We start from the raw sequence: 18,521 nt of genomic DNA on the forward strand, positions 1-18,521 counted from the left end.
ATCATAGTGCTGTATCAGTCTTCGATGGTGCGACTAATGGTACATTCTTATAAGTGCCATGATTCATTAGTGCCACAGCCAGCGGTCTTCTCAGTAACAAGACCATAGGCCGCGGTGTTTGCATAAAGGCTCAGTCTCGGCAGCGGCAAAAGAAGCAGTCCTGGTTGCAACTGAATCAACCTCTGAATTAGGCCCTCTGTGTCTATTACACATACATGATAACATGTTTATTTTATTTTGCATTGATTTTATTGACAAGTTTATAATGTTCACCAAATGTGCAACTCCTGCCATTTTTCTACCTAATATTAAAGGGGATACAGTCAAAATGCCGCTGGCCGGGAAGCCGTCTGGTGTGTAAATACCAACGCGGTACTAAAGTCAAAGTGTCAAAATCCCAATGTCCGTCTATAACCTGATGCTGGAATCCAGACAGACAGCTTCCCGAATGAAGGTAAACTGGAAAATGTTAGCGCTTAGCCATGGGGGTGGGGGTGTTAGGTTTAGGCACCCCCGGGGAGGACTTAGAGTTAGGCTTAGGTTGTGGGAGGGGGGTTAGGTTTTGTCACCCTCGTGGGGAGGTTAGGTTTAGGCACCACCGGGGGGAGGTTAGGGTTAGGCACCACTAAGAGAGGGTTAGGGTTATAGGGTAAGAGGGGAGAGTTAGGGTTAGGGGGGAAGAGGGGAGGGCTAGGGTACTTACCAGCCCCAGTCGGAATCTTCAGCGCTTGGCATTGCGGGGTCTGTATTTAGTCATCAGCATTTTATACCCAACCCTATTAAAGTAGTTCTGCATTTATAGTGTGACAATAGAGGTACAACTATAACAGAATGATGTCATCAAGATAATGTGAATTACTAAACAATAACACACTTAAAAAAAAAACATCACTCAACATATAACAATGAGAGTAACCACATAAATACCAGTTTCTAATTTAAAGTATTCTATAAACTGCTCTTTAAAAATAATAAAATCAGTAAAAGGAATCTCCATCTGTATACACAATAAATGCCATCGGTGTACCTGCCGCAGGTGATTAACTAGTCAAATATGCTCTAATAAGTGTAACACCATTTTATTCCATTTATTCTGTTCACCTTTTTTGTTAGAAATGTATTCTAGTGAGTGTCCACAAACTCATCATCCGGGTGCTGCAGCCAGTATAACGGCATGATTTTAATTATATTTCCGTATTTTTGACCGATATGGTTATTCATTAGCACCTCCTTTTGCTACCTAACCTAATTAGGCAACATGTAGATGTATTAATAACAATGCATTTCTATAATCACCCTTTGATATGCTCTTTTGAATCTACCTTCAATTCATTAAATGTTTCTTTGCAGATCATGGTCAGATACATACTGTAACAGGGAGACATAATCACACAGGGTCACTTTACCATCAGACCATATCATCCTAATATTTAAGTACAAATCTATCAGATTAATGTACAGGATGAGGCATGTACAATCCTTTATATTAGTAAGAGAACTTGCTGACAAATTACTAATACAAAGAAATAATCATCACAGTATCATCAGTGGTATCACAGCACCTTCTCTGTATCACCCAGTGACAGTGTAAGAGGCCGGCAGGCACTGCAATCCACCAGCACAGTGTGTACCTCCACCCTAATACAGAAACCCACCTTAGCAAAGCAATATTTCCCAAAGCTGAGAGAGATCTGTCTTTTATACTGATATTGTCCTCAGGGGAGCTGGTCCCTGCAGGTGTTTTTGTAATGATTAAATTCCAGCTGAGAGGGTTCCTACATGAGTCAGAGTGAGGATGTGTATATAGACTGTAATAATTAGGGGAGCATCAAAATAGATACTAATTGGCCCAAAGCAGCTCTGTGTGATCCCCAGGGGAATTACAATATTTATGAAAACATTTGTCTATTCCCTTGCATAAAACAATGAAATGAAAAGGAATAACATTGGAATAATACACCTAAACACAAAAAGTGAGGTTTTTAATTGTACCAGCAGCATAGGTGTCTAGTATTTACAATAATTGTTTAATATGTTACAGGTTATAATTTCTGGGAAAACATGCCTTCAGCCCACATGATGGGTCTGATACAGAGACGTATGTACTGCCCGTGTCATAGAAAGTGGAGCGATTTTGTGCTACATGCAACATGCATCTACTGTAAGTCGCACCAAGCATGCACATCAATTGTGTCTGTACGGAGGGCCTGATTCTGACCCGCTCGCGAGTGCTGAGCGCTCGCAAGCGGGTCGATGGTGCCCTAGTGCGCATGCGCAAATAACGACGGGGTAGCCGTCGTTATGGGTCTCACACCAAAGGGGGCGTGCTGTCGATGGTGAGTGACAGCATGCCCCCTTTGGTGGGCGTGCCGGGGGCGTGGCTGCCCGACGGAGGCGTTCCCTACCGCAGGGTCTCGTCGCAAGCCCGATGGTCGCAATGGTCAAGACCATCGCGGCCATCATCATGGACGCTCGCATAAGCTGTGGGTGGTAACCCACAGCTATGCGAGCGTCAAAGAGGCCGCTCCAGTGTTAGGTAGGAGAGGCCTGATTCAGGGCGAGCACTCTGGTCAGAGCGTCCAGCTCTGAATTAGGCCCAGAGTTGCAGTTGTTACAGTATATCAAATGCAAGTACGGAGCAGTGTATTGAAATTGCAGTGGGTGTTCTTAGGTGGTGGCTTAGCTTATGCATGGAGATTATCTGTTTTATGGGCAAGTTATGGGATTGTCAGGGGCATGTCCATGGAAGTGTCTGCATACACAGACACTAGACCGATACATAGGATGCCATATACATATGGAGAAACTGCACCATAAGGCTTCTGCAGGTTCCTATTTAAGGGTGCACTAATCAGTATTACAGAATTTGCATATAGTCACAGACACGCAATCGTGAAAAGATGTACATGCAGGCACGTCTGCTTCCACCTCAGTATAGGCCCCAATAATCCACACTCTGCTGGACTTTAAATTGGTGAAACAGCTTTAGTTCTGCTACTATTAGAGGAAATTAGCAAACTGAAAGTAAAATAACAGTTATTAGGTTTCCAGTCCACTTTCAATGTACTTTTTTCCTTAAAAAAATACTCCACATAGAGAAACTTCATATTTCAGTCACAAGACATTTGGCGTAGTCGGCAGGACAGCTCTTAGTACAGTGGCCCTGATTCAGAGCCGGACGCTCTGACAGAGCGCTCGCTCTGAATCAGGGCCGTCCTTCCTAATTTTAGAGCGGCCTCCTGGCCAATTGCATAGCTGTGGGTGACCACCCACAGCTATAGCGAGTGGCCAAAAAGATGGTCGCGATGGTCAAGACCATCGTGACCATCGGGCTTGCGACAAGACCCTTGTGGTAGGGTCGCGTTGCCGCAAGCCCTGGAGTGCTTTTGGCTCTATCAGAGCTGATAGCACTCCCACTGACATCACTTGTGATGTCAGTGGGGCCGGCCCCAGACAGTAGGTGTTCCCTTGGGAAAAGGGGCGTGCTGTCACTCTCCATCGACAGCACGCCCCCTTTGTAGCGAGACCCATAGCGACGGCTTGGCCGTCGCTATTTGGGTGTCGCGCATGCGCACGACGGAGCCGGTTCCCTCGTGCGCATGTGCACTGGGCCAACATCGACCCACTTGCGAGCGCTCGCGAGTGGGTCTGAATTAGGCCCAGTGTGTGTTGTCAATTGAAATAAAAACACAATGTTGGCATGGTTTTTAGTTTTGATCTTTAATACAGAGTCTATATAATAATTCTGTAAGTTCCCTCCCATCTTCAACATGCATACGCTTTGGAAGCCAGGGCACATGCTGTTCCTCCAACTGCTCCCACTGCTAGGGAGATGGGACAGAGCCTAGCCAGAGAAGACACACTGTGATCAAATTAGTGAAGAAAAAATGGGGAGGAGTTAGACAGAGCAAGACAGCAGAGAGTGACAGCAGAGAGTGACAGCAGAGAGTGACAGCAGAGAGTGACAGCTGGTTGTGGGGCTGACGCCTTGTCAATGTTAAAATCTTGATCAGTTTGTCACTAGTTGAAAAAGTTGAAAATCACAGGCTTAATGGATGACATGAGATATCAGCACAGGCAGCACAGATGGTGTAATGGTTAGCGTTACTGCCTCACTGCATTGAGATCATGGGTTCAATTCCCACCACAGCCCTAACTGTGCGGAGTTTGTATATTCTCCCTGTGCTTGCGTGGGTTTCTTCTGAGTGCTCCGGTTTCCTCCCACACTCCAAAAATATACTGGTAGGTTAATTGGCTTCCAACACAAATTACCCCTAGTGTGTATGTGTGTGCAGATGTGGTAAGGAACATTGGGCCTGATTCAGAGCTGTTCGCTATTTGCAGTCGTTCGTTCAAAAACAAGGGGTGGCTATTCAAATGATCCGTTCGAAAATTGCAGTCTGTTCACACCTCTAAGTCTGAACGAGCGAGCAAAACATACGCTCGTTTATTTGTTAAAAACGCCCCCTGGCAGCTCGCACCATATGTCATGTCCGCTATTTATTAGATTAATTGAGTACATCGTACAGCGTATGAACTGCTCGCTATTCTTGTGGTTGGTTTTTTCAACCGCTATTTTGCGAGCAGTTCTGAGTTAAAAAAAACCAAGTGACGTGGTCAATGACGCTGCTGTATTAATTATGCACTCCCTTAAAACGCCCGTTTTGACCTTTAAGCACGCCTGCGTTCGAATTCCACTCCCCCGTTTACAAGCACCTTCCCCTGTTACCTCCCACATACGCCTCATTCTGTCACTCAAAATAGCAGGCACTCACTATATAGCGTACAAACGATTTTCGGCCGCACTGACTGGTTCGCGCATGCGTACCAAAAACCGTACGCATGCGCAGATGTGCGAACATCACTCGGAACGAGCGTACGGCCGCTAGCGAGCGGCTCTGAATGAGGGCCATAGAGTGTAAGCTCCACTGGGGCAGGGACTGATGTGAATGGACAAATATTCTCTGTAAAGCGCTGTGGAATATGTGTGCGCTATATAAATAATTGGTAATAATATCAGGTGGGATGAATTTATGTTGGAACACTTGAATAAGTGAGACACAGTGTTCTTAATAGTCTAACATTGCTATAATTATCAGGTGTAGTCCTTTATAGAGGAATGACATTCCACAATGCACCTCCTTGAGAAAGGCCACAATGGGCAAACATGCATTGGAGAATCAGTGAGGTAGTGCGCACACTAATATCAGCCACTCACCACTGTCTTACCATTCCCTGCTGGAGACCAAGGGGTAAATTTATTAAAGTGCATGTTTATAGAAGTGAAGGTGTTGCTGGTACTATAGCAACCAATCCGATTCTTATCATTTATCTAGCATCTTGTAGAAAATAATATCTAAAATGTGATTGGTTGCTATGGGCAACATCTCCACCTCTATAAACCTGCACTTTAGTAAATATAGAACAGTCTGGAATCACTTCTCTACCACAAAGTTTAACTATTTACTAGATGAATAAATTGAAAACAAGTAATTATCCAAACAAGGAGCGCTTTACATATGAAAATGTAGTAAATTTTAATAAAAACAAAGAACACAATAAAAAATTCAAATACAGTAACACACACTACACACAATATGTATTAAACTGGCAAGGATATATTCAACTTATAACTAGAGATGAGTGGATCTGGTTCTCTGAGAACCAGACCCACCCAAATATAGGGGATCGGAGTAGCAGAGCAGAGCGCTCGCTCTGAATGAGGGCCGTTCTCCTTAAAAATGGAGCGTCCTCCTGGACGCTCGTATAGCTGTGGGTCACCACCCACAGCACATACAAGCGTGCAGGATGATGGTCGCGATGGTCTTGACCATCGCGACCATCGCCAGTGCGACCAGAAGCCTGTGGTCGGGGTTTTCGACCACAAGCCCTGGAGTGATTTTGGCTCTATCAGAGCCAAAATCACTCCCACTGACATCACTAGTGATGTCAGTGGGGCCGCCTTCTGACGGTAGGCATTCCCTTGGGAACGCCCCCGTCTGGGAGGCACGCCCCCGGCATGCCCACCAAAGGGGGCGTGCTGTCAATCAACATCGACAGCACGCCCCCTTTGATCAGACACAAAGAGCGAAGGAAAGTCCTTCGCTCGTCGCGTCTGGCGCATGCGCACGACGGAGCTCTCTCCGTCGTGCGCATGCGCAGTGCACACCATCGACCCACTTGTGAGCGGACAGCCGCTTGCAAGTGGGTCTGAATGAGGCCCTAGGATCTGAGTCTGGCTCTGGTTTTTTCTGCCTAACTCGGAATCCAAAACACGGCAAAATGTCTTCATCCCGCTGTCGGATTTTCCTGGTTTTGGACTCATTAAAGGTCCCTGTGATCAGCGACATTTTCTCTCCAGCTGTAGAGAGTGTACATTACGGACATGCTCTCTGCTGCTCTGTCTGTGCACATGTTCTCAACTTCACAAGAGTGCCGTGTTGTCAGGCTGGGGCTGCTGTCATTGTTGTCCTGTCAATCAAGGGGCTGGGGCTGCAGAACACAAAGAGCTGCTGCTGTGTTGTCCACAAAGGGGCTGGAGCTGCAGTACATAAAGGGGTGCTGCTGTTTTGTCCTGTTCCTCAAGGGACTTGGGCTGCAGTTGTCCATAAAGGGGCTGGGGCTGCATAAGAGAAAGGGGGCTGCTGTGTTGTCCATAAAGGGGCTGGAGCTGCAGAACAGAAAGGGGTGCTGCTGTGTTGTCTATAAAGGGGATGGGGCTGCAATACTTAAAGAGGGGTTGCAGTACATAAAGGGGTGTTGCTGTTTTGTCCTGTTCATCAAGGGACTGGGGCTGCAGTACCATCAAGTGGCTGGGGCTGCAGTACATAAAGGAGGGGCTGCAGTACATAAAGGAGTGCTGCTGTGTTGTCCATAAAGGGTCTGGGGTTGCAATATATAAAGAGGGGTTGCAGTACATAAAGGGGTGTTGCTGTTTTGTCCTGTTCATCAATGGACTGTGGCTGCAGTACATAAAGGAGGGGATGCAGTACATAAAGGAGTGCTGCTGTGTTGTCCATAAAGGGGATGGGGCTGCTGTACATAAAGGAGTGCTGCTGTGTTATCCATAAAGGGGATGGGGCTGCAGTACATAAAGGGGTGTTGCTGTTTTGTCCTGTTCATCAAGGGACTGGGGCTGCAGGACCATCACGTGGCTGGGGCTGCAGTACATAAAGGAGGGGCTGCAGTACATAAAGGAGTGCTGCTGTGTTGTCCATAAAGGGGCTGGGGCTGCAATACATAAAGAGGGGTTGCAGTACATAAAGGGGTGCTACTGTTTTGTCCTGTTCATCAAGGGACTGTGGCTGCAGTACATAAAAGAGGGGATGCAGTACATAAAGGAGTGCTGCTGTGTTGTCCATAAAGGGGATGGGGTTGAAATACATAAAGGAGTGCTGCTGTGTTGTCCATAAAGTGGATAGGGCTGCAGTACATAAAGGAGGGGTTGCAGTACATAATGGAGTGCTGCTGTGTTGTCCATAAAGGGGATGGGGCTGCAGCTCATAAAGGAGTGCTGCTGTGTTGTCCATAAAGGGGATGGGGCTGCAGTACATAAAGGGGGGCTGCTGTTTTGTCCATAAAGGGAATGGGGCTGCAGTACATAAAGGAGTGCTGCTGTGTTGTCCATAAAGTGGATGGGGCTGCAGTACATAAAGGGCTGCTGCTGTGTTGTCCATAAAGGGGATGGGGCTGCAGTACATATAGGGGGTGCTGCTGTGTTGTCCTATCCATCAAGGGGCTGGGGCTAAAGTACCTTCAAGGGAATAAGGCTGCAGTACATAAAGAGGTCCTGTGTCAATCCAGGGGTGCTCTTCCCCAGTACATAAATGGGTGCTGCTCTGTTGTCCTGTCCATCAAGGGGATGGGGCTACAGTACATAAAAGAGTGCTGCTGTGTTGTCCATAAAGGGGATGGGGCTCCAGTACATAAAGGGGGGCTGCTGTGTTATCCATAAATGTTGTCCTTTCCAACAAGGGGCTTGGGCTTCAGTAAATTAAAGGTTGGCGTGTCATCCAGAGGTGCTCTTTCTTAGTGTAAATAAAATAAAAGTTAAATAAAATGATCATTCCACAAATAATAAAAATAAAGAGATTTTTTTCAGGTTTTTTTGTGTGTTATTATTGTTCAGTGACACTGCCGACCAGACCGTAATTTATCATCCATGTATTGTGACACTATAAGTCGTAGTGCAGTGTGTTATCCTTATTCATAAAAAATATTGTGACACTGTAAGTGGCAGCGCAGTGTGTTATTCTTTTCGTATCATTCATAAAAATATACAGTGACACTGGAGGTGGTAGAGCAGTGTGTTATTCTTTTCTTATTCATAAAAAATATTGTGACACTGTAGGTTATTGATACCGCAGTGTAATATTTAAAATTGGTACAAATTGACTTGTGTGCTCTACTCTACTCCACTTCATTTCTGTTTATTGATATGGAGAATGATCAGTTGAGAGCAGGAACCACATACTAGTGCTGGAGCTGCTGCCAGTGCCACCAGTCATGACGATACTAGTCCGTCTATAATATTTACTAAAGCCAATGCCCAAGGGCGTACAGGGCTTAAGTCAGGGCTTCTAAAATCAAAGAACCAATATTTTACAGTGGTAAAGAATAAAACATCAAAGGAAACAGCTGCAGGAAGACATAAAATTGGCAATATGCCTTTCACTACACGAAGACGCAAGGAAAGGCTAAGGCCTTGCCCTTTATTTATTATTAGTGGTTCTAATTTTTAAGATGATATAAGCCTTTCTCCCTGTAGACGTTTCAAAAAAATTCAAATCGTTAAGGCACTGGAACCAACTTTGCACTCAGAAATGTCACAATTTCCTGAGGAGAGTCTAAGGGGTATATTTACTAAGCTTCGAGTTTGTGTGAGTTTGTAAACTCACGTGAGTTTAGGCATGTTTTTCATCTCGCAAATTTACTAAAGACAAACTTGAGTGAGTTTGGAAGTGAGTTCTGGTTATTCACTGTTAAAACTCATGTGAGATTGCAAACTCAGAAAAACTCAACATCGGCCAAAATAGGAAGTACTTTACATGAAATAGAAGCAACTCGCAAATTTACTAAGAATCGAGTTTCCAATCTCACGTGAGAGTGTAGCAAACTCACTGTGAAATAGAAGTTTTAGACACTCACCTCCTGAGCTGCGAGTTTGGCAGAAACATACACAGATCAGTGTGATTTGTTTGTGTTTCTGCCTGCATACCTAATATAAAGTGTTTTTATTAAAAAAAATAACATAGGGTCCCCCTCTAAAGCATAACCAGCCCCAGACTTGCCAGCCAGTCCCGGTTCCTAAAATTATGGGGAACAAAATGAATAGGGTTCCACTGTAATTTAAGAACCAGCACCAGGCAGCAGGGCCAGAGCTGGTTTTAAATATAGGGTTAAAAATTTGCATGAGGTTCACCCTATATTTCAAACCAGCTCCAGACCTTTTCTAGCGGGGGACTGATGCCACAGCCAGGGGAGCCCCTTTACTGGGCCCCCCAGCCACTGAATCAGCCCTAACCACTAGTCAGCCCAGGCCAGGGATCCCTTGGGAGTTGAGGACCCCTCCAGTAAAGGGGTCCCCCTCTCCAGGGCACTGCTGGCCTAGGCTGATAGCCCGGGGCTATCCCTGCCACCCCTGAGTGGTGGCAGGGATAGTGTTGATAGGTTAGTGTGGTTAGTGTAAGGTTGATAGTGTTAGTGTGTAGTGTAAAATAAATGGTTAAATATTGTCTTTAGTTGTGGAACTAAACAAACCAGCAAGCCTCCCAGCATGCTGGTATTTGGAGAACCACAAATACCAGCATGCGGTGCATTACGGGCCCACTGGCACTTGTAGTTCCACAACCAAAGCAATACGTAAATAAACACAACATACACCGTGAAAGTAAAATTTTATTATAACATGCATTCACACTCACACAAACTCACCTAGTGTCCGAAGTAATCCATAGGGGTACCTATTTAAAAAAATTCATACTCACCTCTCCTATGCGTAGTTCATGTCCTCTTCTCCAAGGAGGCATATAATGGGTTAAAATAAAAAAACGAGTGTACCCGAATCCAAGCCGGACTGGGCAAAGGTATGTGTGTGTACACATACCTTTACTCCGCGCAAATGACCGGGGCACATGTCATTGAAGGAGCCAACAGACAAACAGCGGGTATCTCCGTCGGAGCACACATACCTTTGTTCAGTCCAGCTTGGATTCGGGTTCACTCCTTTTTTTATTTTAACCCTTTGGATGCAGACTTGAAGAAGAGAATGCGAACTACGCATAGGAGAGGTGAGTATGGATTTTTTTATAGGTACCCCTATGGATTACTTCGGATACTGGGTGAGTATGTGTGAGTGTGAGTGAGCATGTACAGTATGTTATAATAAAATTTTACTTACATGGTGTATGTTGTGTTTATGTACTTATTGCTTTGGTTATGGAACTACAAGTGCCAGCAGGCCCGTAATGCCCCGCATGCTGGTATTTGTGGTGTGTACTCAGAAAGAGTTTTCAGCACATACAGGAACCTTGTCAGCGATCGACGAACGAGACTACTTTCTCAAAATGTGAAAAAAATTATGTTCATCAAAATAAACTACAAATTCTATGCCAATTACCTCCAACGCACAGAGCACAAATTATTTCCTGGCTCTGAAGCGATCACAGCCGGCAACACCAAGAGGACAACTGATTGCAGACTTACCAGTAAGATCTATACACACAGAGCAGGAGGCTACAACTATTCCTCTCTTATGTACATCGTCTAACATTACAAATATCAACTGGACTTCCAGACATACACCCTATGTACTTTCTCCAAAGGAGACATATAACATAGGCCCTCATTCAGAGGCGGTCGCAAGAAGAATGAGGGCGGCCGCTTCTTTTTTTAAGTGTGGCCTCCTGTTCGCTAACTAAGCTGTGGGTTACCACCCACAGCTTTAGCGACCAACCAGGTTGATGGTCGCGATGGTCAAGATCATCACGACCATTGGGGCTTGCGACGAGACCATAAGGTTTGGGTCTTGGCAACCGCAAGCCCCAGGGAGCTTCCTGCTCTGATCGAGCAGGAAGCTCCCCACTGACATCACCGCTGATGTCAGTGTGGCTGCCGACAAAATGGCTGGCATTCCGTCAGGAACGCCTCCGTTTGTGTAGCCACACCCCCACCCCGCCTACAAAATGGGGCAAGCTGTCAATCAACATCGACAGCCGCCCCTTTTGTAGTGATCTCTGGAGCAAGAGAATTTCTCTCTCGCTCCGGGGCTTGCGCACGTGCAGTGTGGCCGCTGCATGTGCGCAGGGCCTTAACATCGACCCAGTTGCGAGCGCTCAGCGCTTGCGACCGGGTCTGAAGGAGACCCATAGTGTATGATACAAATTAAATGTACTTATTGCAGGAGGGACATCTCCAATTGATTAACATATGCAAGTCAAACTATTAAGTGTAAATATAGCAGTTTCCTAATGCTATACACAGATAGGGAGCTCCATAAGGGTCCGCTAAGCCACCTCCACATCACCACCCAGTAATGCACATTTTTAAAGCTATTCGGAGACTGTGCACCTCCATTGCTGCTCCAACTATGCGCACGCTATCTGGATGCATTTGCAGTGCAACTATAGCTGGGCATACACGTCCAGATAAAATGCCTGCCAGCCAGCAGATGTCCGCGGCGTACACTGAGATCTCTCATAGTGTATTAGCATCTGCACTCTTCCCCCGGGGAGAAGACATTTCCCTGCTCCTTCCATGGGAAGGAATACAGGAAATGTCTGTCTGTCGGCCGTGGCTGGGCATACACTGCCCGATGTGGCTGACAGTTTAACTCATAAATATCGCATGGGACGGGCATGCTGGACAATCCGGCATGCCCAACCGAGCAATATTTAACACTCAGTCGCCCGCAAACACGCTACAATTATTGGGGCGATCCGTGGATATGGGGCAGATCGCCCCGATAATTCTAGCATGTATGGCCAGCATTAGATGTATGCACACACGAACAAAAAATTATTCCACTGGGTCTGACATCACCGCTGCATCTTAGAATCAGACCCGTAGTGTTCCAGTTGCAGCCGACTTCTTCTATTTAAGTGTTTTAGGAAGGGTTTAGCTAGGAGTCATTTCACATCAGCATACTGTACAGTATCTTGCTAACATTGAGTTAAGGCATAAATATAATTATGGAGAGATGGTTCATGTGGGAAAAATGTTAGGCTTCTTTAGGGTGACAGTTTCAGTGTGCAAGCTCATACTTTTTGCAGCTAGAATTTAAACACAGTAGAATACTATGTACAGTAGATAATGATTTTCTTCTCACACTTAGGGTGCATACACACGGTCAGATCAGAGGGCCTGATTCAGAGCAGGACTCTCTGACAAGAGCGCTCGCTCTGAATCAGGGCCGTCCTAGCTAAAATTGGAGCGGCCTCCTGGCCGCTCGCATAGCTGTGGGTGGTCACCCACAGCTTATGCGAGCGGCCAAAAAGATGGTCGCGATGGTCAAGATCATCACGACCATCGGGATTGCGACGAGACCCTTGTGGTAGGGTCTCGTTGGCCAAAAGCCCGGAGTGTTTTTGGCTCTATCAGAGCCAAAAACACTCCCACTGACATCACTAGTGATGTCAGTGGGGCCGGACCCAGACGGTAGGCATTCCCGTGGGAACGCCTCCATCTGGGCAGCCACGCCCCCTGCACGCCCACCAAAGGGGGCGTGCTGTCACTCACCATCGACAGCATGCCCCCTTTGGTGCGAGGCCCGGAGCGACGGCTTCCCCGTCGCAAAACGGGTCTTGCACATGTGCACGACGGAGCAGCCTCTGTCGTGCGCATGCGCACTTGGGCAACATCGACCCACTCGCGAGCGGGTCTGAATCAGGCCCTGACAACAATCAGATATCATTGTCTGATCGACCAGCATGTGCTGAATGATCATTATCGAACATCCAGCACATGCTCCATTCCCCCACCTACTATAACAACCCTCGATCAATGATGGAGGGTCCCTATAGTAACCAGGCTAACCTGGTCAATATCGACCATGTGTGCCCGCACATCGTTAGATCGTTTGGTCATTTGAGGGGGGAAAAAATGGTCGATTTAAATAATCAAACAATAAACGATATTGTTTTCATTTAAATCGACCAAGAAATCTGACCATATGTTTGCACCATTACTCTGTAGCTGTCTGTATTTTCTCAGGCAGCCACATGAGGGCAGCAGAGCTGTAATTGAAATTCTTTATGAATGTTACTTTTGTTACATACTGTAAATACTGTATTAAGCTCATATCTATAATCAACTTTTCTTCTTATGTTCAAATCAAATATTTGAGAGAATATAACTATTTGAATTAAACTTGCAGATATTCTTACTCTAATTTTGGGGGGGGGTTGTCTTCTGTGTGCTGAGTTACATATGTGCATGGGCTCTAATGCAATTAATTATATATTTTCTGGAGTTATATCCTCACTTGTGCCTTGCTCTTCTAACTTACATTAACCCAGCAAAGTGACTGTGGCTTTGCCAGATTATTGTGTCCAGCGTTACCTAGTTTGATTTGGACAGATCATAATTGTACCAAACTGTAACATTAACTTTTACCATGTTTACTGATAACTCTCAAATCCAACTGCACCAAACCTCTGGCACTAACTCTGATCATGATAATTAATAACTTTCTGGTTTCCAAGTTTTCCAAACATATGGCATTAACCCTGACTGTGCTTATTGATAACTCTAATTACAGGTGTAGCAAACATTTGATGCTATCCTTGACCATGCAAAGTGACAACTCAATGGCTTACTAACATACCAAATCTTTGGCATTAACACTAACCATGTTTGTTGGTAATGCTCTGGTCTCCAAGGAAGCTAAAACCTGGGTAATTACCCTGATCACAGTTTCTGAGGATTTTGTGGCCACCAGTCACTGGGATTAATTAGTAAAAAAAATTCAGATATCATTGCAACATGTTGGTGATTTGCTTTTCAGGTGGCAGTGGCATTATTATCAGTATTATTTTCATTATTAGAAGATTGCAGTAATCAAGGTGGGAAATAATAAGAGCATGAATGACAGTTTTACTGGCATCCATGGTTAGAAAAGGTGTGGTTCTAGAAATGTTTCCATAGTGGTAACGGCAGGAGTGTGAGACAGACTGTGTCACAATCCATGTAGTTCCTCCTCCTTGCCCCTGATGTCGCTGTCTGCCTGAGGTCTGTCTAGCACATTCGACCCTGGCTAGTCTGTGACCTTGGAGCCTGATTACCTAATCAGGCAGCTGTGGGCTGCACCTGGGAGACTGGCTATTTATCTCTGCTCTGTTTTGTAATCAGTGTCAAATCATCAAGTCAACCACTGTGACTGTGCACCAGATTACCAGTTTTCCAGGATATTCTTGGTCTGTCTGCTACTGTTGGATCCTGTCTCCCAGAATGAGATTTCCTTGTATCTCCCTATGTAAACTATCTGGGACCTTAATACTTAATCTCCAGTATTTTCATTTCACCAGTTTTCCAAGACTTGGTCATTTAATACGCATCAGTTATTTGGGACTTTATTATTTATCTACATTTACTACATCTGTCTCACATTGTCAATCTGCAAGATTCAGTATCTATTTACTGTATGTGCTGCATTTTTACCTTGGTCTTTGGCATTTAGTTCTACTGTATGCATCCATTCTGGGTCCATCCAGTTCAGCCTGCATAACGTACCCTGTGTTCAAGAATGACCTGTGCGTTTCCACATTCAAGACTCTGTTATCACCAGTGACTGTTTATCTGCTTACTCCAGAATCCTTTACACATAGTGTTGTATCAGTATTACTCCATTTAAACTTGACCTTCCTGATACTTGTATTACACCCTGCTTGCTTAATACATCTTTATTAATTACATCTGGCAGCAGGGCTAACCTCATTTCAAGTACTTCATGTACACACATTTTGGAAACCTTTGGGAGTTGCGACAGACTGAATGTAAGGGGTGAGGGAAAGGATGACACCCAGTCATTTGGACTAGAGGGACAGAGATGAGTGTAGTACCATAAACTAAGTTCAGGTTTAAGAAATCTCTGGAACATCCAGGAGGAGATGGCTGAAAGATAATAGAGGATGGAGGGAGAGAGATCCATGTAGGAAAGGTAGATTTGAGTGTATTTGGTACTGATGAGTTGACTAGATCACCAAGGGAGAAGTTGTAAAGAGATAGGAGAAGGGAGCAAAGAAGAGACCATTGGAAAACACAGATAGGTAGAGGAGAAGGGGGAGGTGTAGTCAGAGGAGGTGACAGAGAGTGGTTAGTGAGATAGGACTGCCTGGAGAGGACACAGTTGTGGAAAACAGAGTACTTGGGTGCCTGGAGGAGGAGAGAGTGGTCTATAGTATCAAAGGCTGCAAATGGGTTGATGAGAATGAGTAGGGTGAACTGACCCTTTGATTTGGCAATAAGATGAAGGATAGTGAGTTTAGTGAGGACTGTTACTGTGGAATGGAAGGAGTGGAATTCAGACTGGAGTGGGTCAAGGAGGGAGTGGGAGAAGAAGAAGAGGTGAGCTAGCTATAGCAAACCTCTCAGGGAAAGGAACATATAGATTTAGGGCAGTAGTTGGAGAGAGAATCAGGGTCAAGAGAGGGTTTGAGATGATTGGTGTGATGAGAGCATGCTTGAAGGAGGAGAGAAATTTACCACATTAGATGTACAGTTTCAAATGGTGAGCAAGTTGTAAGCAGGTATCTGGAGAGGGAGGGGAGGAGGTAAGAGGGAATAGGGTCAATGGGGCAGCAGATGAGGAGGAGAAGATGAGAGAAGGGCATATACTTCATACTTAGTGGCAGGAGAGAAGGAAGACAGTGTGGACAGGCAATCAAGTTAAGATAAGGTGGGACGGAAGAAAAATGATTGAAAGAGATGTTATGTCATTTTGGGTATAAAATAGGTGGCAAACTCAAAGGCACTGATGGAGTTCCCTTGAGTGGAAGTTGTTGAGAAGTGTTTTGTTTCACTGGGGATTGAAGGACTGAGAAAAATGAGGGCCCAAAAAAGATTTTTGGATAGTAATGGGACAGAGCTGTTGGAGAATAGGATGAATTTGAGTGGATCAAGTCAGCAAAAGAGGGTGAATTGTTCTACTGCCATCCTGCAAGGCAAGAACATTTTTAGAGGAAGAGTGCCAGGGTTGTGGTAAGGACAGACAGAGACTATGAATGACAGCTGGTGTAGCAAAGTCCAAGGAAGAGGTAAGGTTGAATTTACAGAGGGATAAAGTCAGGTCAGAGAAAGTTAGGGCCTCATTCAGAGGCGGTCGGAGGATGCAAGCGGTCGCTCAGAAACTGGGCGGCCACTTGCCTCCTGACCGTCCGCCTCTGTTGCGGTCGTTAAGCTGTGGGTTAACACCCACAGCTCTAATGACCGCTCGGGTGATGGTCGCGATGGTCAGAGACCATCGCGACCATCGGGGCTTACGACGAGACCCTAGGGTGGGTCTCACTTGTCGTAAGCCCCGGAGAGCTTCTGGCTCTGTCTGAGCCGGAAGCTCTCCACTGACATCACTAGTGATGTCAGTGGGGCCTCCCCAAATGGTAGGTGTTCCCATGGGAACGCCTCCGTTTGGGCTGCCACCCCCCCAGTCCGCCTTCCAAACGGGGTGAGCTGTCAATCAACATCGACAGCTCGCCCCCTTTGGAAAGAGACCCGCAATGACCAGCGCTGTCGGTCATAGCGGGTCTCACGCATGCGCACGAGAGAGCCAGCTCCCTCGTGCGCATGCGCACTGGCAAAACATCGAGGCGGCCATGCGGTCGTAGACCGTACAGCTGCCTCTGAATAAGGTCCTTAGTGTGGACTTGGGGGAAAGAAGTGCATTAAGTGGAGAAGAAAACAAGACCAGATCAAAAGTGCTGAGGTTGTGTGTGGTGAAAGTGGACTTGGGAGGGGGAGGTGCAGACAGGGAAAGGTAAAGGCTAAAGGAGAGGAGATGATGGTAAGAAAGAGGGAAGGTAGAGATGGTGAAGTCAGTCATTTCACAACCATGGGAACAAAAGTGAGTGACAACTGGAGTGTAGGTCCATTGTGTGAGAACAAAAGTGGAAGAGAGAATTAGTACTGTAGTGTTCATGGGATCATCAATGGTGATGTCACTTAACATAAGGAGGAAAGAAAGTGAAGGAGCCATGAGCCAAGTTAACCAGGAAGTGATAAGCAGGAAAGCAAGTTCATACCACGCACCTGGAAGCAGTATAGATGGTGGTGCACCCCCCTGAGGTTCTGGCATGTGCAGTAGTATAGTTGACGGGGTAAAGGAGGAAGTAATGCAATCACAATGCGATCACATTACTTCTCAGTGATCAATCTACCACCATTTTATTTTTCAGATTTAAGTATTTTTTTTAAATGAATTAAATGCATCAGGCCCTCTCATGCCCTTACATATTTTTCGGCAAATCACTATCATACATATTTTTTTGGCACAGATGACCCTCATGACACTTCTAGCTTTATATAATTTAGCAAGGAACAGTGCAGACAGAGCATATAGGCCCTCATTCAAAGGTGGTCGCAAGAAGCGTCCGCTCTCTCTGAATGAGGGCGGCTGCTTTATTTTTGAAGTGCGGCCTCCTGGTCATTAGCTAAGCTGTGGGTTACCACCAACAGCTTAACGACCGACCCGGTTGATGGTCACGATGGTAAACACCATCGCGACCATCGGGGCTTGTGACGAGACCCTAAGGTTGGGTCTCGGCAACCGCAAGCCCCAGTAAACCTTCCTGCTCTGATCGAGGAGGAAGATCCCCACTGACATCACTGATGATGTCAGTGCGGCCGCCCACAAAATGGCAGGCATTCCTCAAGGAATGCCTCCATTTATGAAACCACCCCCCCGCCCCGCCTACAAAACGGGGCTAACTATCGACCTGGTTGCGAGCACATCAGTGCTTGCGACCGGGTCTGAATGAGAATCATAGTCTTATTAAAATATGTTCTCCCTTTCCCCCTCCACATCCCACATTATGCTCTCCTTTCCCCATTGTACTCCCATGTTCCTCCATCCAAATGCCTCACTGTACTTTCTTTCCCTATCCCACATGTCTTACTGTACTCCCCTTCCCCCTCATACTCCCAATTCCTTCTCTTCCTTTTAACTCATTATCATTATTCCACAGCTTAAGCCCCTATAGGGGTGCACTTAGCTTAGCCCTATACAACTCCCAGCCGGAAAGGTGCCCCTGGGGGCTGCTATCAGCCTGTAGTAAACCTCTGATTTATATAGTCATCTGTGTAAAAGTATTGATTGTTGCTCCGATGTTCTAAAGCTGAGTTTTTGGTATTTTTGCAAACGGTTTTCACTTTAGTAAATCTCCTAAATTGCAAAACTGATGGGAAATTGTCCAAAAACACAATCGTTCCAAAACTGATCTTTAGTAAATTTACCTCTACGAAAACCGAGTGCTGCTCTGATATCAAAGGTCCCCATCTCTGCTCCATAAGGAAACATCTCACAGTTCTTCTAT

The 18,521-nt window shown here is 45.7% G+C and overlaps 1 protein-coding gene across 2 annotated transcripts in view; it reads right to left on the reverse strand.

Annotated features, from left to right (window-relative positions):
- LOC148477384 (uncharacterized) overlaps nucleotides 1-18,521 on the reverse strand; it is a 428,950-nt gene that overhangs the window by 344,220 nt on the left and 66,209 nt on the right. The gene's annotated exons all lie outside the window — the stretch shown is intronic.

The sequence above is a fragment of the Taudactylus pleione genome, unplaced genomic scaffold (assembly GCF_031769625.1).
Source record: "Taudactylus pleione unplaced genomic scaffold, aTauple2 ptg000720l, whole genome shotgun sequence".
In the NCBI taxonomy this organism is placed as follows: Eukaryota; Metazoa; Chordata; class Amphibia; order Anura; family Myobatrachidae; genus Taudactylus; species Taudactylus pleione.